The sequence below is a fragment of the Vicugna pacos genome, chromosome 5, assembly GCF_048564905.1.
Source record: "Vicugna pacos chromosome 5, VicPac4, whole genome shotgun sequence".
Classification (NCBI taxonomy): Eukaryota; Metazoa; Chordata; class Mammalia; order Artiodactyla; family Camelidae; genus Vicugna; species Vicugna pacos.
The window spans coordinates 10101456-10119549 of record NC_132991.1 but is presented as its reverse complement, the minus strand read 5'-3'; the positions used below and the strand labels follow the sequence as shown (position 1 = coordinate 10119549).

The 18094-nt window shown below is 46.5% G+C and overlaps 1 long non-coding RNA gene across 1 annotated transcript; it reads left to right on the top strand.

Annotated features, from left to right (window-relative positions):
• The first annotated feature begins 425 nt into the window (after window positions 1–425).
• Window positions 426–17809, top strand: LOC140696573 (uncharacterized). Its single transcript, XR_012073057.1, has 2 exons — window positions 426–542; window positions 17027–17809. It is a non-coding gene; the product is annotated as an uncharacterized lncRNA (long non-coding RNA).
• Window positions 17810–18094: the final 285 nt, after the last annotated feature.

The following is an 18094-nucleotide window of genomic DNA, read 5'->3' as shown; positions in this document are numbered from 1 at the left end:
CAAATTTCTTGGAGACATGCTGCCCAATGCACAGAAAGGTACTGAGCTTCTACTTTGTGCTCCTTCACAGCCACTAAAGTAGTCAGTTGACTCTTTTCTCCAGAGTCATGGTCGTGGGGTCATATTTTTATCCAATCTAATGAGATACCCCCACCCACCCCACTAGGGAGGACTGGGAAGTGACTTGGCGTACCCACCAGCTTTCCTAAAAGTTAGGTTGTCCCCAACGCCTTGACTCTGACTTTTTCTAACTAACAGATGCATTTCCAGCACAGGGGAGGTGGAGACAGCTTATCCCATCTCAAGGGGCTCAGCTCTTTGCCAACATCCTCCCCTTTCCTCTGTTTCAGAGCTCACTTCCAAGTGGCCATTATGATGTAAAATGGAACAAAAGGCCTGCCAAGTCTGCCAAAGTCCTGTGGCCTTCCATGCTCCCACAGACCTTCCCCAGGCTTTGGGTCCTAGCCTAGGGTCCCTGGGAACACTCGTTGCCAAGCAGGTTGCCAGTGGGGGACAAGCCACCAAAGTGTCTGTGTGACTGTGTAAGTAGAACTTTTTTTTTTTTTCCTTCTTAGTGGCTCCTAACAGAATCATTTTCTGGTTTTGAAAGGCATTGGCAGGAATGCAGAGCACAGAATGGTGACTCAGAAGATGGTGACCAAGTCATCTGCTTTGCATTGTCGACTACATTTTTCACATGTTACTGGGTGAAACTAGCAATAAAGGGCACCAAATGCTAGAAATAGAACAAAAGAGATAACGAAAAAGAAAAGGAAAAATATAGTATTTCCTCTAGAGAGATCTGCCTTGATGCAGGACATTGGTGTTGTAGGAAAAATCATTTTGCTTTGAACTGCTCTCTTTCTGACTCACTTTTTGGAAAGAATGCACTGAACAGATAACCTCCCCTTCCCCCCTAAACAGCTCTGCTGAAATCTGAACGCTCTAAGTCCTCCTTGTTGACTTGTGAAAGAGATCTCTCTATATTCATTTGGGCTCTGTGCTCGTCACATGATACCAATACATTCCAAATGCTAAGATACAAGATTACTACTTAACCAGAGAACAAACCAACAGGAATTTTAATCAAGACAATATCCAATAATGAATAAAGATGGAATGTTTTTGGAGGGATTCCAGAATACACATTTGGGAATTTTTAATCTTGCTCATCTTTGAATCTAGCAAAAATATTTTAAACTTTTCTGACCATGCCATTTCAGGCTGAATCCAGAAACCAGCTACTATCTAAGGTATTAAAGCATTTCATCTACACACACATTGAATTTTCTAAATCTAGGCCAGTAATTGATACCAGGTTAAGTGAAATATGAATCGGTAGACACGTTCCTTTACATACAGTGTTGAAGCTGAATTACTTTATGATGTGAAAGATGAAAAGAAATGAAGATAATAATGATCAGTGTGGGGTAAGGTTATACTTTTAATATGGCTATATTTTAGGGTTCATTTTATTTTAATATTTGTATTCAGACCAGATTGATGTGTAATCATTTATCAAATTGCTTAATTAAACCATGCTCAGCTACTGGTGGCCAAATACTTAGCGTGAGTTTGAAAGTTGTCTGAATCAACACGAGTTGTAAAAGAAGCCTTTTTATAATAGTTTTATAATCAGCTGTAACTTACCTGAGATGTGAATTTCAACATTATTTTAATTGCCTTTGAAACAGTAAGGAGGGAGGAGCCCAATAATGAGTTGGAAGGTTCTAGGGCATGGAGCCATTCTTCCCATTTTCAGGTGGGGTTTTCCACACCCACCCCACCCTAGGAACCACCACCAAATGAGAAACAAAGAAGAATTTCCTTTCACAAGGATGCTTTGAGCATTGGCGTTTGGGTCTTTAAAAAGCACCAAGTGAGGGTTGGAAGATAGTTACGAAAGATGGAACATAGATTAAATGTGACATGTTACACTATAGGAAAGGTATTTTTATAGAACATGCACACAGTAGATCAAAGACTTCTCTACGTTTATTTTTGTCTTCACACACCTACTAAAGCTGCATTTCTGCTGATGAGTGAAATTCTAGCTCTTTGGTCATCCCGGGACCCTAAATTGATACATCACCCAGCAGCATTAAAATGTTGGTTTTGTATGATTAAAAGTGTGGGTGCACAATTTCACTGCGAGGAATGAGAGTTGTAGTCATTTAAAGTAAATCAAGACTAAACAACGAAAATGAGAAAAATGGTCTGTGTAATCGCCCCGTGGGTCGTCTCGAGATCCCAGCTGAAGCAGAGATTAGAATGGAGGTCTGCGCTGGGGATTTTCCCGAGGACTGGATGCTAGTCTTAAAGCAGGTTCTCCGACACACCCTGAGTTAAGCCTCTGCTTTGGGTGAGCAGGAAGGAGAGAGGGCTGCAAAAGCATTTCTGAAGCCCTCTCAGACAGTAATGGATGGGTCTGCCTTTTTTTTTTTTTTCTCTGCCTTATTTATTTATTTTAAAAAGGATTATTTTCAAATCATCTTGAATATGACAGATTTTATCTGTGTCTCCTGACCAAGCATTTCAGATAGGATCTGGTATATGGAGTGAAAGTTTAAAAGCTGAATATCTCTAAGCCATGGAACAAACTCATCACGGAAAAGAACTGACAGTATTCCCAAAGAATAGGAGAGGCTAATAGAGTTATATATGTTTTAAGAGGTAGATGCGATCACGTGTGCACAATATAAAACAGAAGGTTTCTAATGATTGAAAAAGGAGGGGGAGAAAAGCTATTTGGTAGTAGCTTGGTGAACTTTGGCTGAACTTCTCTGTTTGGCAGGCTCTGGTGCGGACAGTCTAGGATGAGGCATTAGGGCTCGCATCTGAGAAGTTGACATCAAGCAGACAGCAAGACATGATATCTTATTTTCCTGAGCCATGCTGACACAAATTGAACTCCCCTTATTATTTTCTTATGCCAGTAAAGTTGCACTTGGAATTTAAGCATTTTGTGTGCAGATGTTGAAGGGCCGGGTTGGTTTAATTTAAATAATTTGCAGATTGTTTAGTAGCACTCCAAAGACGGGAGTGTTCCTCATCTGAGTTCAATTTTATGAGCTTTGGTTTCTGATCTTCCGTAAGGTAAAACCGAACGATTTCAGTTTCAGTAAAACCCCAGCGCTCAAAGATCTCGCCGCCGCCGCCGCCGCCGCCGCCGCCGCTACTGGCTTTGTTAATTGAAGAAAATGGAGAGGCCCCCATGTTGTCTCTAATTTGCTCAACTCTTTACCTTTTCATGGTTCTCCACTTCAGGGAAAACAATGTGCCTGAGGAAGGATCAGATGGGGGCAGAGAGGGGAGTGGACCGAGATGGTAACAAAACTAAAAATCAGATGTGAGGACTGACTTATTGTAAAGTACTCATTCCTGGCTTTCTGGCTTGAGAATCACTTGGCTTCCAATTTTTCTGGCCCATTGCAGTTCTGCCTTTTACTGTTTCTGCAGCCCCCTTTCTCCCTCAGATCTTTCTTTCTCTGATGTTTATTTACCCAGTCCTTCTGAAGATTATACGTGAGCTCCCTGGAGCCCAGGCATAGATGCGTGATTGTATTCCCCTGTATAAGAGTCGAGGGCTCTCATTTTCCAGCTTACAGTTTGTTTGCCCAGCCAGGCCCCACATACTAAACAACACGAGGGAAAGCTTCTTGGAAGAAGGTAAGATGTCAGCGTACATTACAACCCCCCTGGGGTAAGTGGAGAGCATTCACAAAGGCCTAAAGAAATGTACTTTATAATGAAATGTACCTCATTTAATTTACGACCCAATACTCAGGGATGAGTTTTTCTCTTTGGGAGTGTGTGTCTGCATGTGAGAGAGAAGAGCGTCTGTGTGATTATATAAATTTCTTAATAATGATCCGGGGGAAAAAATGTTCTTTCCCGTTTGGGCAATGACCAAAAGTGATTTGCATTGGCCTTGGTGACATACCCTGGGGGATGGGAGGTCCCTCTCCTCAGACCCCTCCCCTCCTCCACCGGCTGTGGCCAGCAGGCTGGGTGTGGTCATGGCCTTGACCTCAGATGCAGAGAGGCTTCCTTCCCTGCACAAAGAGGGAAGGGAGAGTAGGACACGCAGAAAAAAAGTGTACGGTGAGTGTGTGGAGGGGTGAGATCCATCAGGCATCCCCATCCCCATCTGGGGCTTATTCGGAGCTCCCTTTCCCAAAGCAGCCCTCAGCCGGGATGCGCTAAACTGCAAGAGATAAATCGCCACAGTTGGACTTGAAAGCTGTGAGTTGTGTGAGTCTCTATTTTCCCCTTGTGATGGACAAGGGTGGCTCCAACCAAATCCTCATTTTTTTTTAAAGAAAATAAAATACCAATAAACACTTTTTTTCCTTTTGCTTTAGTCCCACATGGAAAAATCTCACAGGGGCATGAATGTGACCTTTCGGATAGGAATGGAAGCTACTTCCATGCAAATGCGGTGTCAGGAATCACAGTTTATCATGAGATTTTAGAGTTGGAAGTGATAGTAGGGGATAATCTAGTCTAAACCCTCATTGTTCAGATAAGAAAGCTGACTTGCAGGCTGGCGATGTGACTTAGCTAAGTTCACAGAGCTCCTCCGTGGAGGGGCCAAGCCCAGAAGCCAAGACCCCTGCCGTTCTGCCCAGTGCTCACCCAGCCACAGGACGAGATCTTCCCCTCCTTCTGAGGGAATCCGGTTTCCCCCAGATCCACAGTAAGAAGAAGGAACAGTTGTCTGTAAGCTACGCCACAAAAGAAAGTCCGCAGATTATTAATGCACTTTTGTACGTGATTTGGTCTATAAGCCTCTTTCTTATCACTTCCCAAGCCAGAGAAACTCAAGCAAAGCCCCACCCCCTGGCCAGAGCACTGGATGGGGTTGAAGGACTCCCACATCTACAGCCATCACAGGGCAGAGCCCTCGCTCTCTCTCCATGCATATTAGCCCAAGTCCCCCAGAGAAGTGAACCTGGGGAAAAGGATTATGGGCTCTTCTTTCACTAAGAGTGCAATCCAAGGGATCAGGGAGTGGAGGGGGCAGAGATTAAGTCAGGGAAGCAGGGCAGCCCAGGTGAAGGTGTGTTACCAAGATGAAGGGGTCAACTGAGATCGCCCATCAGACTGCACCCCTGGAAACCGTGTAAACTCCTCTCCGGAACATGTCTGGGGAGGGAAGGACAAATGTACCCATGGATCCCACCTCCCTTTTGCCGGAGGTTTGCCTCACAGGCATTAACCCCTCTGCACTGCTGGGTCGTGCACCTGCAGGCACGGGCACAGTCCCCAGATGGCATCCACAGGGAAGCTCTGGGACTTGAGTCAAGAGCTGGGGATCACCTATCAGAGGTGCTTCCTGTGGGAGGTGAAACACTGCTGGGTTGAGTCTTCACAAACCTGGAACAAGAGGCAGGGGAGGCCAAGAGCCCCTGAGGTAGTGCCTAGAGGAGTCTGCCATGGCTTGAGAAATAAATTCTCTCCTTTAACCTCATCTCCCAGTTTATAGGTAGATAAAGATACAGACACACATAATTCTACAGAGACAAAGTTCAAAAACACAGTCCAATTCTCTCTCTGTCAATCATGTATATTCAACAAGTACCAAACAAATGTCGGTTGAATAAAGGGCTGTTAGGTGTCAAAGTATTGATCAAATGCCTCAGCAACAGAAAGCAAGGCACAGCACACTGAGACATAAGGACCATCTGCTGTGACAATGGTTCTGTCTTGCCCTATTCTTTGCCTTTACAGTTAACTTTTTTTAAACTGACAGCTCTGATAGCCAAGGCTTGAACATCATATAAATCCCCTGATCACCTGGCAGGTGCTTATCCAAAACAATTACATAACGGGTGTCACCAGTGTCCCCCAAAGAAAAATAAATCATCAGTTTTTACCCAAATCACAGTCACAGTTGAATTCCCAGGAACTGTCCCAGCAGAATCTCCCCAGCTTATTCTTTGGTCTCCAAAACACATTCACCTTGACCCTAATAAGAGAAGCTTGGGCTAGATTTGCTTTATAGGTTTGGTTCTGTAGGCAATTATGTATAAAAAAAAAAGCCCCAAAATACCCCAAAACCACAAGGTTCCCGCATTGCTGTTGGCCCGCTTTCTCTAATGACCTAGGGATTCCGTAAAGCGGTTAATAGGAATGGAAAAGCAAGACAAATGTGTGGTCCCCAGACAACGGCTCCATGAAGGTATGGACATTGCTGGAAAATGTCTCTGGGTTCTGGGATGGCCGGGCTTTACGGCTAATTGAAATAGATCCCTAACCCCCAGACCACAGCCAGGGAGGACCAGGTGCCTTCCTCCAACACCTCCTGTGGGGGCCTTAGTCAGACAGGAACCCAGAGTGTGACAGCTGTGAGGGCCTTTCAAAGACATCATGTGGTTTAAGTACTTAACATGAATTGAACGCATCCCCCCCGAAAAAGATGTGTTGGAGTCCTAAACCCCCAGTGTCTCAGAATGTGACCTCACTTGGAGATTGAGTCTTTACGGAGGTAATTGGTTAAAATGAGGGTCTTTAGGCGGAGTTCTAACCCAATATGACTGGAATCCTTATTAAAAGGAGAAAATCTGACACTGAGACAGGTACACAGGGAGACTGTGCTGTGCAGGATGAAGGCAGAGATTGAGGTGATGTCAAAGACTGCCAACAAATGACCAGCAGCCAGGAGAGAGGCCTGGAACAGACTCTTCCTCACAGCCCTCAGAAGAAACCAACCTGCCGACACCTTAATTTCAGACTTTCAGCTTCCAGAATGGTGAGATGATACATTTCTGTTACTCGAAGTTACCCAGGTTTTGGTACTCGGCTATAGCAGCCCTAAGAAACTAACACGCTACCCCTTTGCCCATTTTACTGTGGAAGTAAACGGGGGAAGTGGAGGCGCAGAGACGAGCAGTGACTTGCCTGAGGACACAAAGCAGGTCCGTGGCGGAACGAGCAGAAGCCGTCCTTGCCTGTGGAGTGGGCGACCCATGAGGCAGACCCTGGAGGGTCACTACTGGGTTCTCCCATCCCGCTGAGATCACCCCGGAGGACCGGAGATGCCATGATGCTGATAAATGAAGGCCCAGGTGAGGGGAGGATCACTTTGCCTATCCTCCCTTCAAAGGAAAGAGAATTAACCCTATGATGTTCCCTCGGCAGGACAGAGCTAGGATGTCTGAAAAGCAGCTCTGTCAAGCTTCTACCTCATTCTCTCCTGCTCCCTCCCCAACTGTGGACAAATGATTGCAAACACATAGCTACTTTGACCACTTGTGCCCCCTGCCCCCGCCCACTGAAGAAAGGACTGACCTTTAGAAATGAAAAGGTTGATTTGATGGGACTGCCAAAATATGGGGAACACAGAGGAGGTGTGGCTTGGGAGTGGAGGAAAAGGAGGATGACCGGAGGGCATTTCCTGGTGAGGCCCCGGTGACTGCCTGGGGGTGCTAGGCTGATGGCTGGAAATTCCATCAGAAAGAGCCAGGCACCAGATTTATAAGCTGGAGATGGCTGGCTGGCTGGCTGGCTGTCAGCGGTGGTGCCTTGGTTAGCAGATGGCTCTGGGTGCTTTGAAGTTCTGCTGACTTCACTGTCAGGCGGTCCCAAAATGAGTTGGAGTGTCTCCCCATCAGGGGGGCAAAGAAAGGAAAAGCTACAATTCATGCTGTCAAACAAATAACCCATCAGGAGGACTCACTCCCTTTCTGCAGAGAGCACTCAGTGTGATGGTGCAGTAGAGAGAGTGGCTATGCAATCACACCTTGGTACAAATTCCAGGCCCAGCATTTAAAAGTTCAGCGGAGCTACCTACCTTCGTGGTAGGCATAGAGGTGCACCATCCACATGGCACTTCACAGGAGGGCTTTTGGAGTCAGGCCCTCCTGAGGCAACCACACCTGGCGACTAGTCCAAGGATGGGTATAAGGACCTGGCCGGTTCAGCCCTCAGTCCTGATGGGCAAACTCTCCCCAGTTCGGTTGGGGTTTTGCTGAATCTGCCTCCCCATTCAGCTTCTCCCTCTGCCCTATCCTGTTTCTACCCCTCTCCCCGCCTTCATTGTCCAGGTGTTGATCTCTGATAAACACCTGCACCCCAGACTCCAGCATTGGCTTCTGGAAGACTCAGGCTCACCAGCCTCACAGAGTCTCGGTGGATCATTTGTGAAGTCAGATAGCGGTGGTCTTTCTGCAGGTGGTTAAGAGAGAAAGTGAGGCAGCAGGCACAGGGCTTTCAACACAGGACCAGCTTATTAAAGTTGGTTCCCTTCCCTTTTACTTTTAAAAGCCCTTGGTGCTGTGGGGGAGAAACATTTCCACCCTTAGGCTGTGCCCAGACCACTGTTGCTTCTTGGACACCAGCAAAAGGGTAGGGGGCAGCCCTTTGGAGTAGCCAGCCTGCTCCCACCACCTCCACCAGGAGATGAGAAGGTGGGTCATCCTAAAAGAGAAAGATTCATGTGTTTAAGACATAGGAGCACAGAAGCCTGTGCCAGAAAAGCTGCAAAGAAACTTGATCAAAACTCAGTCCCTTAAGTTTAGCCCAATGGGTGCTCATTTTCAAAAAGAATTGATTAGATTTGGTTCAACTGAGATGCAGTCCCACCAAGGCTTGAAGGGAATTTCTTTTTGAATTTGAATTAAGACTAAAGATGCTTTCTGTATCCAAATAGTACTTGGAGGATTTGGGAGCGAGCCTGGAGAGCCTCCCTTTCCTGGGAATGCCCCCATAAAAACGGTCAGGGGTGGAGAAAAGGAGTCGACCAAAAGAACATGAATCCAGGATAGAAATTCCACCACACAGTAGTTCTCTGGGTGACATCCAGCCTAGTTTAAGAAAGGAACCAAAGTTTCCATCTGATAGCTATTAAAGCAAGAGAGTTAAAAGAATTATTGGTCATATTTGAATTCCACGTGTCCTCAGGACCAGGGCAGGAATGGAAAGAGGAATGAGTGTTAGCATCCGTGCCCTGTAATCGCAGAGATGGGGCCCTAAGAAGCCTCGGTACTCCTCTTCCCTGCCCAGGGACTGCTCTGAGGGAGGCTACTCTCGGGCTTTAGCCGAGGTGAGGTTGTCAGTAACCCAAGGACATTCATATGGAGAAAATCTGTCCAAGCACCTGCTTGAGAGACTTGAGACTTGTGTTTTGAACTGGAACCCAGCGTCAAAGGCAATTCCACCTAAGGAGGAAGGCTTTAGCAGAGGACCAGATAGAGGAATGCGTCCTTAAAGTCCTTGGGAGATGCAGTTAAGCAGCTAATTCTATTAGGAGGCATTTCAGTGAAGAAGGGCAGAGTACGGCCGGGTTAGGTAGGAGAAAGCAGAGGAAGGTGAGGAGGGAGTCAGCTTAGGTAACCAGAAAAGACTCCAGCCAGAAATCCAACATCGGAAATCCTGCCCGGAGAAGGCAGGGCTCAGTCATCAGATTTAGCCTCATCAGGCAAAAGGCACACAGCAATTTTGGGGGTGGGGAGGAGAGGTTGGCTGGAGAGAATCTTCCTTTCTGCTGGAGAAAAAGCCTCACAGGAACTCAGCCAGGAGACCCCTGTCAACATAAAGAGGATCATCTGAAACCACAAGTATTGAAACAAGACCCCTCACATACATCCAGGATCCTTTAGGGAGCCTGATCTGCAAGGAGAACTGAAAAAAAAAAAAAAAAAAAGGAGAATGGACTAAAGAGAAAAGTGAAGAGAAATTCAGGGTTCTATAAATAACCAAGAAACCACAAAATAAGTTTTTAAACAGAGGTATGTGGTGGTTTCCACGCATTCCCCCAAGAAATACAAACTTTTCAACCTCCCCAGCAGCTCCTGGCGTGGTTGGACATGCAGGGAGCAAGGTCAGAAGGAACAGCATTTCGCAGGAACCTTGCACAGTGGGCACCATGTGAAGCCCTCTGCTTGTGCTAAGGCACTGACTCACAGCCACCTGTGAGAGGGGACCATCACCCTCAAGATGCCACTGGGGAAACTGATGTCTCATAAGGTGCAGTGACTGTCCAGCTTCCCACAGCAGGAAAGAACCAGAGTGGAACTTGAACCCAGACCTCCTCCCTGGCATCCAAAAGTTCCTAACCCAGTGCTCATCTTCCTGTGGGCTTTCCAGTACAGAGAGGAGGCCAGCTGAGGGGAATGGGGGTTCTAGACCAGAAAGGAGCCCCAACAACAAAATAGCCACCCCCACACCAAGGAGGAGGGGGAAAAAGAGTCCTAAGCTTACTACACGAAGGTGTGCAGAGAAGTTTAGTCTCCCCATCGGGAGAGGAGATAGCAAGAGGAATTTGCTGAAACATCTGGCTCATGAAACCAGAGTTCTAAAGGAAATTCCAACTGTCAGGGAGCCTTGAATGAAAGGCAGACAAGGATCTGAGCATCTCTGTTTTGTTTCCCTTCATTTGTCCACGGCTGCCCAGTGACCTACGTCCCCAGAAGGATGGGTTTTTCAGCCAGTCAGGGGAGGGAGGGAGGGTGTAAATTTCCAAGTCAGGGGAAGCAATTAGGCAAAGAACAGCTCGGGTACAAGTTCTGATCAGAGATAACTACATTGAGAGATTGGCTGAACCAAGACGCTCCCTGGGGGAGGCCAGAGACTGGGCATCGGGGAGGCAGAGCTGGGGCAACCCTGAGCGCCCCCTCCCCTAGACGTGAGGACAATCACTCACTGTCAGGGCGTTGCCGGGGGGGCCAGAAACTCAGACCTCTGGGCTGTACCAGCCCATAATTACCCACTCCCTTTCCTGCACTTTTAAACTCCTGTGGTAGGTGTTCATCAGCCGCTCATTTCCAGTGAAAGAACCTGACTTTTCAAAATTAATATGTGCTTGTTAGCTGTGCCCTAAGTCAATGTATCATGTTAATTACACTTGGCAACGCGAAATCTTGCGTTCGAGAAAGCAAGTTGATGCAGGAAGCTTGTTATGACTGATGAGTGTCGGAAATGTTTCCGAGACACAGCTGTGGGGCAATTGTGGGGCATCCCCTGGGCGGGGATCCAGGCGGGGTGGCGGTGAGCACCAGGCTACCGTTCACCTCTGCCGGGACACCCGAGGTGCATCCGCCTCCCCGAGGATCGCATCTGGAAAATGGCGCGCATCCTTAACCGGCAGGGGTATCGTAGCGCGCGTGACGTTGGAAAATGTGAAGGCTGTGGTGCACAGGCGGCGCTCAGTACAAGTGAGTGCACCACTGGGCATCTTCCTTTTGCCCCAGATCACACTCTCCCAGCCCTGACACTGCTGTAGCTTCTGATCGGCAACCGCTGCCCCTGTGCGGTGCTCTCAGTTGAGTGGATGAGGTAAGAAAGTGAGGAAGTCTGAGGTACCCAAGTCAGCTGCACCCACAGAGGAGGTCACAGCTCCTGCTGGGCCACCCTCCCCACACAGGCCCCCTCCTTCATGTCCTGGTGATGGTCCCCTCCCCTTGTGGCTTCCCTGCTCCCTGTCCACCCTAGGAAATAATCCCTCAACCAAACTATCCCCAAATGGTCCCAATCTGAGGGTGCCCTTTGCTCCCTGACTAATACCTAAAGTTTTCCTCTTCCCCAGGGGGCTGGTAGGAGAGATCTGGAGCACAAAGAACTGTGACCTCCAGTCACATCACGGGCGAGAGGTCAGCCAAGGCCATGGCCCACCCCCATCCCAAGGCCTGGGGGATAACAGGGAAGGGGCCAGGTGGGAGGTAGCTCACAGCGGGAGAAGAGGCCCCGAAGGGGGGAAGGTGGCACTGGGGACACACCTCCTGCACCCATTGTCTGCCCCTCCACCTCCTGGCCATGGCCAAGGTGAACATACCTCCACAAAACTCCCTGCTTTGTAGCCCTGAGGTCTCATGCCAAGGGGAACTTCCTTTCTCTGCAGTCACATGGCTACCTTGGCAGAAGCCTGGAGAACCAGGAGACTGGAACATGAATGAGAAAGCCCGCAACATTAGATGGAAAATATTAAAAACTGAAACCAGAACTTTAAAAAGTGGTTGGAGAGCAGGTGGCAAAAAAAAAGCAATTATTTTGGGGGGAGTTGATACTATAAATAGAATCGGCCCCAACTGTGGGCAGAAAGTGCCCTGCCGAGGGGCGTGAACCATCCCCACCAGCTTCTTGAGTCTGGATTTATGCCTGCGGAGACTTTTGCCCCACGTGGCTCTTAAAAGCAAACAACACTTGAAGAGAGTGAATTGGAAACCTTGCTCCTCCGATCATCCAGAACTCTGAGAAGGGGACCTAAAAACTGTGTTTAGGAGGAGAGGAAGCAAAGAGAGGGGTGTCTGGTTGGCAGGGGTCCCTCTCTCACCCTGGCACCAGCTTTTCAAGATAAAGAATTTTGTAAATCACTGATTTTAAAAAAGATTTTTAAGATCTTGTATTAATAAGTTTGAGTCCACAGCAGAGTTAAGAGAGACTAGGTCTCAGGACCTGTGGGCTTTACTAGATGTGGCCATTTTAAAACACGGCCACAGTTTTCTGAAACCCTTTCTGGTAGAAAGACAATTTGTATCCCCTCCCCTTGAGCCCTGTTGGTCTGTGACTGGCTTGATCTCTGGCGAATGGTGGAAGTGACAGTGATTTTCAAGACTGAGTCAGAAAAAGCCTTATAACATCTTCTTTGTCCACTGGACCACTCCTTCTTAAAGATGGGAACCCCCCGGGTAAGAAGCTTAGTGACTGAGAGGCCACAGTGCTGGAGGGCTTCAAGGGGACATCCAGATCGGTGGTCCCAGCTGGGCCCACCCCTCAGCCATCCTGGCCAGGTGTGGGGCCTGGGAGTGCAGATGTCTTCCCAAATGTGCCTCCTCCAGCTCCAGCCACTCCAGCCCCGGTCAGTGGAAAGAGCTAAGCTGTCCCCACTGTGCCCCTTCTGAATTCTGACCATAGGATGCATACATGTGCATGAGTGATGGTTGTCTACGAAGTGCTGGTGTGTTGGTTACATAGAAATAGATCCCCGAAACACTTGAGAAAGAAGAGGCATTGATGAAGCAAGAGATGAAGGTCCTTGCCTATCTCCTTTACTTCTACCCAGAAGGCCCTTCCCCACCCCCTGCACTCACCTGCAAAACTCCTGCTCATTCTCCACAATTAAACTCCCATGACACCTCCTCCATGCAGCCTTCTTAGAACTCCCTGCCTCTCGGCTGCTGCTGAAACCTGTGCTCATCCCTGTTGTAACACTTTCCATCCACCTTCTCTATGAGCCTGTGACCACAAAGCACCTTTGTCCATCTCCCGTCCAGCACCTGGGGCATAGTCACTCCTACTTCAAATGTGCTCAATAAATGAACTTCAAACTCCATCCCCCAAACTTTGTGACCTTTGGACAAACTTCTTAACTTCCCTGATCCCAACCAGGCAGAGCAGACATAAAGTAGGTACAGTGTAAGTTGTGGTAGCTATCATTATCGCCTCAGCTTTATTTACCAGCAATGGTGTATGCCCGTGATTCTGTAGCTTGGAAGGTGGAAATTAAGGGCTGGGCTCTCGCTTCTAGCTTTAAGATCTGGGGATCTAAGTCTAGTTCTAAAGGGGTCTTGAGTATTACATGCATTCCTAAAACTCAGCAGGAAGGAGGAAAAAGGAGAAGCAAAGAAAGGGGAGCATAGGGCACCCCCAGAGGGCCAGGGGCACCCCCTATGTGGAGCTAACATCAGGAAACCAATTGGCCTGACCTGCCAGGGGGGCAAGAACCTGGCCTCACCCTTCTAGTAAGATGCTGTGAACAGGTTGTTGGCTGTCTGGCATCTCCAGACATGGGTGTCATTTCACACTATCAGCTTTGGGGACTTAATTAAATTCCTACTAATTTCCTTTTGTACTCAAGTGTTGTTTCACACTCTTTGAGAAAATCCTTCCAAACTCACCCAGTTTCTGGCCTTGTAAAGTCTGCAGTAGCCAGTTGTTTCAAGTAGGAAGAGTACCAGGACAAAGATGCCATTTGGGACAAGAGATGGAGGTCCCACAGTGCGCATCAGCCTCCAGGTCCGTGGCACCAGGAGAGCAGGGAGGATGCACAGCAATGAAGGGAATCAGACGCATCCTCCGTGGGTCCTCCTGTGAGCCGAGACACTCAGGCAGGCCCTCTATTCTATTCTAGCCTGTAATGGGTGAAATCTAAACTTGCTAGCTGTCTATCTCTCTGTCTCCCTGGCTGGACTGTGAGTTCCAAAAGGGCAAAATGAATTTGTCTCATCTTTGGACATGCTTAGTGTATGCGTGTTAAATTAATTACTAACTATTTGATTATCTAACTAGAAACATCTTTCTGACCACAGTTGAGTCTTTGGGTCTTTGAAATACAAACTGACCTGTAGATAGGTATCATGATTATTCAGTCATCACAGTTTTGAACCACAGCATATGGAAACGAAATGATGTCAAGATACACACGCACACGCACACAATGGAATACTACTCAACCATAAAAAAGAATGGAATTTTGCCCTTTGCAACAACATGGATGGACTTAGAGGGTATCATGCTAAGTGAAGGAAGTCAGACAGAGAAAGACAAATACTGTAAGATATCACTTATATGTGGAATCCAAAAAACACAACGAATTAGTGAACAGAACCAAAAAGGAAGAGACTCACAGATACAGAGAACAAACTAGTGTTTACCAGGGGGGGAAGGGAAGTGGGGCTGGGCAACATAGGGTTAGAGGATTAGAGGTAAGAACTACTTTGTAGAAAATAAATAAGCTAGAGAGCTATATTGTACAATGCAAGGAATATGGCCAGTATTTTATAATAACTATAAATGGAATATAACTTTACAATTTTTTAATTTTAAGAATTGTGATTCATTGTGTTGCACACCTGAAACTTACATAATATTGTACATCAATTATACCTCAATTTTTTTTAAAGTTAAAAAAAAAAGCAAGAGAAAAAAAGGGAAAAAAAAGAAGGAAGAAAGGAAGGGAAGGGGGGGAACCAGCCCTCCAGCATATGACATGAATCAATTGTTTGATATATACCATTCGATCTTCACAAACACCCTGTAAATCCTCATTCTGCATATGAGCAAACTGAGGCACAGAGCCCTGAACTAGTGTTTTCAAAGTCACCCAGAAGCTAGTAAGTGGCAGAGCTAGGACCCAGACCCTGCCTGTGTCTTCCTGTGGGTGTGCTTGAAGCATGGAGCACACTGCCTCTCCAGAAAAGATAATGTAAGAGCGGGTTCTACAAGCCCAGGGAGGCAGAGGCAGCACAGAATGGGAAGAGTCAGATGAGACAGGAATGAAGTTGATCTTCAGCTCAGCCAGAGAAGCCCCAGGATCCACGGCCGGGCCATGAGACTGATGGACCACCAGAGCTATTGGCCCACTGCCCTGTGTCAATCTCCTTTCAGGCACAGGGGTCCCTGGGCTCATGGGGTCAGAAGCCCACAGACCATTCTGTTCCGGGATGAGGCAAGGCTCCAGGGGAGGCTTACTCCACCACTTTCCTGTGGAGAGTCTACTCTTTACCTTTAACCAAGAACTTGATCCTTTCCTCCCATAGAATAGTCCAGCAGCATGATTTCAAGATAACTAGATATCTAGAACTTCATATCTATTTGACCTTTGGGAAGTTTCTTAACCTCTTGGTGCCTCTCTGCCCACATCTGGCAAAGGGGGCTCAGCATGGGATCTATCTCAGAGGGTTGCTGCAAGAGTGAATCTCGTTAACACACACAAAGTATCTGGAATAACACCTACCACACAGTAAACACATATTATGCCATATATGTGGGCTGCTACTACTATATTTTGTTTCTAGTTCTTTCATTCGTATGAGTCTTTAAAATAATTAATTGTTGCATTAGTAATTGTAGTCTTCTTCTCCAAATACCAGCTAATTTTGATGGATGTGGTCTTGACCTATTTTGTAAATAGTTGCTGCTTTACATTAAACAGTCTGCCTTACAGCTTGACAAGTGGCATATTTTACTGATGTTCTCAATTTGGGGTGTTTTTTTTTCCCCCTCAGTCAAACCTAACATTATTTTATTCAGAAGGTAAAAAATAACTCCCTCTGACAGAGCACCAACTACATAATTGCTTTAAAACAAATCTTAGCAGGTGGAATTTTTTTTTTTGTCAAATCAGTTGTGGCAACATGTGTTTTCTGCTGCACAAGAGGGAAAAAACAAGGCTTTAATAGCTGCCACATCATTTCACATCTATGTGAAAGCTGAAACACAGAGAGGGAATATGAATCCTTGGATGAAGCAAAAGAGGCACAAGATGCTATATTTAATATAGAAAAATTCAGACTAGCAGCTCTGGAATGATTCTGTCTGCTACCTTTCACATTTCTATAAGCCAGACGATGGCGTAACAAAGGATAAGAGTTACCTCCGTATTAGCATATATGTCACGTTTAATCAATCAGAGAAGAACTATAATGACTCTCTTTTTAGCAAACTTTAAAGAAAGGGAGTCATGAACTTATAACGTATATGTCATCCTGTTTGGATAGTTATAGTTTTATAGGTAATTTGTTGCAGATTTTATTCTGATAACTTGTAATTATTTCCTTTCCTGCTCATCTTCAATGCCACCGGCCATTTCAGGCACATGCATAAGGACCACAGATGTAAAAATGGATCGATGTTACAACCTAATCATCGTAATTTGCTACATGCAGTGGGTATCTGTTTATTGGCCACTGATGCACGCCCACGTCTCCAATGAAGTGACACCAAGGTGGACGAGAGCAGACATTAAGGGACAATGTCCTTGAACCTCCCTTGTCAATCAGGGGTCACGGCATGGTTTGGAGGGTGGCAGGTAGGAAATACGAGTTTTGGAGTCAGATAAGCTTGGATTTATTTGAAAATGAATTGAGGACACACCTACACACACACTCACACACAAGCATAGTACCTGATTGTAGTCGTTTGTTGTGAGCACTTACCACATGACCTCCTTTGCTAAGTAGATCATACACTACAGCTTTCCTTTCACGTTCTGACGTTTTGACCACATAGCTGTTAGATGACTCTGCCTCTAAGCTGGGAGAAATGTCTCTGGAGCGTATTTCCAACATCCCCTTCTGTCTCCCCACAGGAGAGCAACAGCCTAGTGGATATCCCCCAGGGTGGACTCAGAGGCAAAGTGAGATGCTCAGAAATTGAGTAGGAAAACTGCGGTTAACAGAGAGACAATGGCTGCCTTGGAGACTTGGCTTGCCGAGTCCCGATGCATCATCCTAGGTGCTCAGCATATACTGCATCCACTCCATGGATTTCTCTGAAGTCTGGGAACCTGGGATGCCTCCAGCAAAGATTCCAGCGCAAATCATCAAATACACCTACAGCCTCATGTGGCAGGAAATGGGACAGGCCAGATGGCTTCTCTCAAACTTCGTAAGGCGTGCCCCACATTGAAAGACGAGAACTCATTCCCCAGGTGATGACACAGTTTGGGTGTGTCCATTTCTGAACTGATTCACTCTTTGATGAATTATTCTTGGCAAGATGATACTTCCATCTTGAACTCATCATTCAACCAGAGTCTCCAGACCACATGAGCCTTCCTTGCTGGCGGTAGAGACTACCCCCAGTCATCTGGCTTGGTTTGAAAGACCACTGGATTGCAATGCAGAGATCTGACTTAGACTCCACCCTAGACGGCAAACCTGGCCACATCATGCTTGGCCTTAGTTCCTTCCTTAGTAAAGCAGAAGGACTAATTCTTGTCCCACCTATGTCACCAGGGTTCATCAAAGCAACCGTTGTGTAAGGCTTTGAAAAGGAGCAGTGTTATATGAGTGTAAGGAACTCGTACTATTAATTGTTCCCTTCTTGGAAGTCTCTGTTGCTCACCGACCATATACCTTTTTTCCTGGGAGTCTTGGTGACTTTCATGTCTACAGTCTGTCTCCTGACAAGGCAACATCCTCTTTGCAAACAAAGATCACGTTTCAAAAAACTTTTTTTTAACCCTACACAAAACATAATAGGTACCTGATTTTAAAATAATACCAATTGACTGTAGGTCAATTGTCATGGAAGGGATGATCATACTAAGTGAAGTAAGTCAGGCAGAGAAAGACAAATAGCATATGATCATTACGTGTGGGATCTAAAAACATGATACAAATGAACTTATTTACAGAACAGAATCGGGCTCACT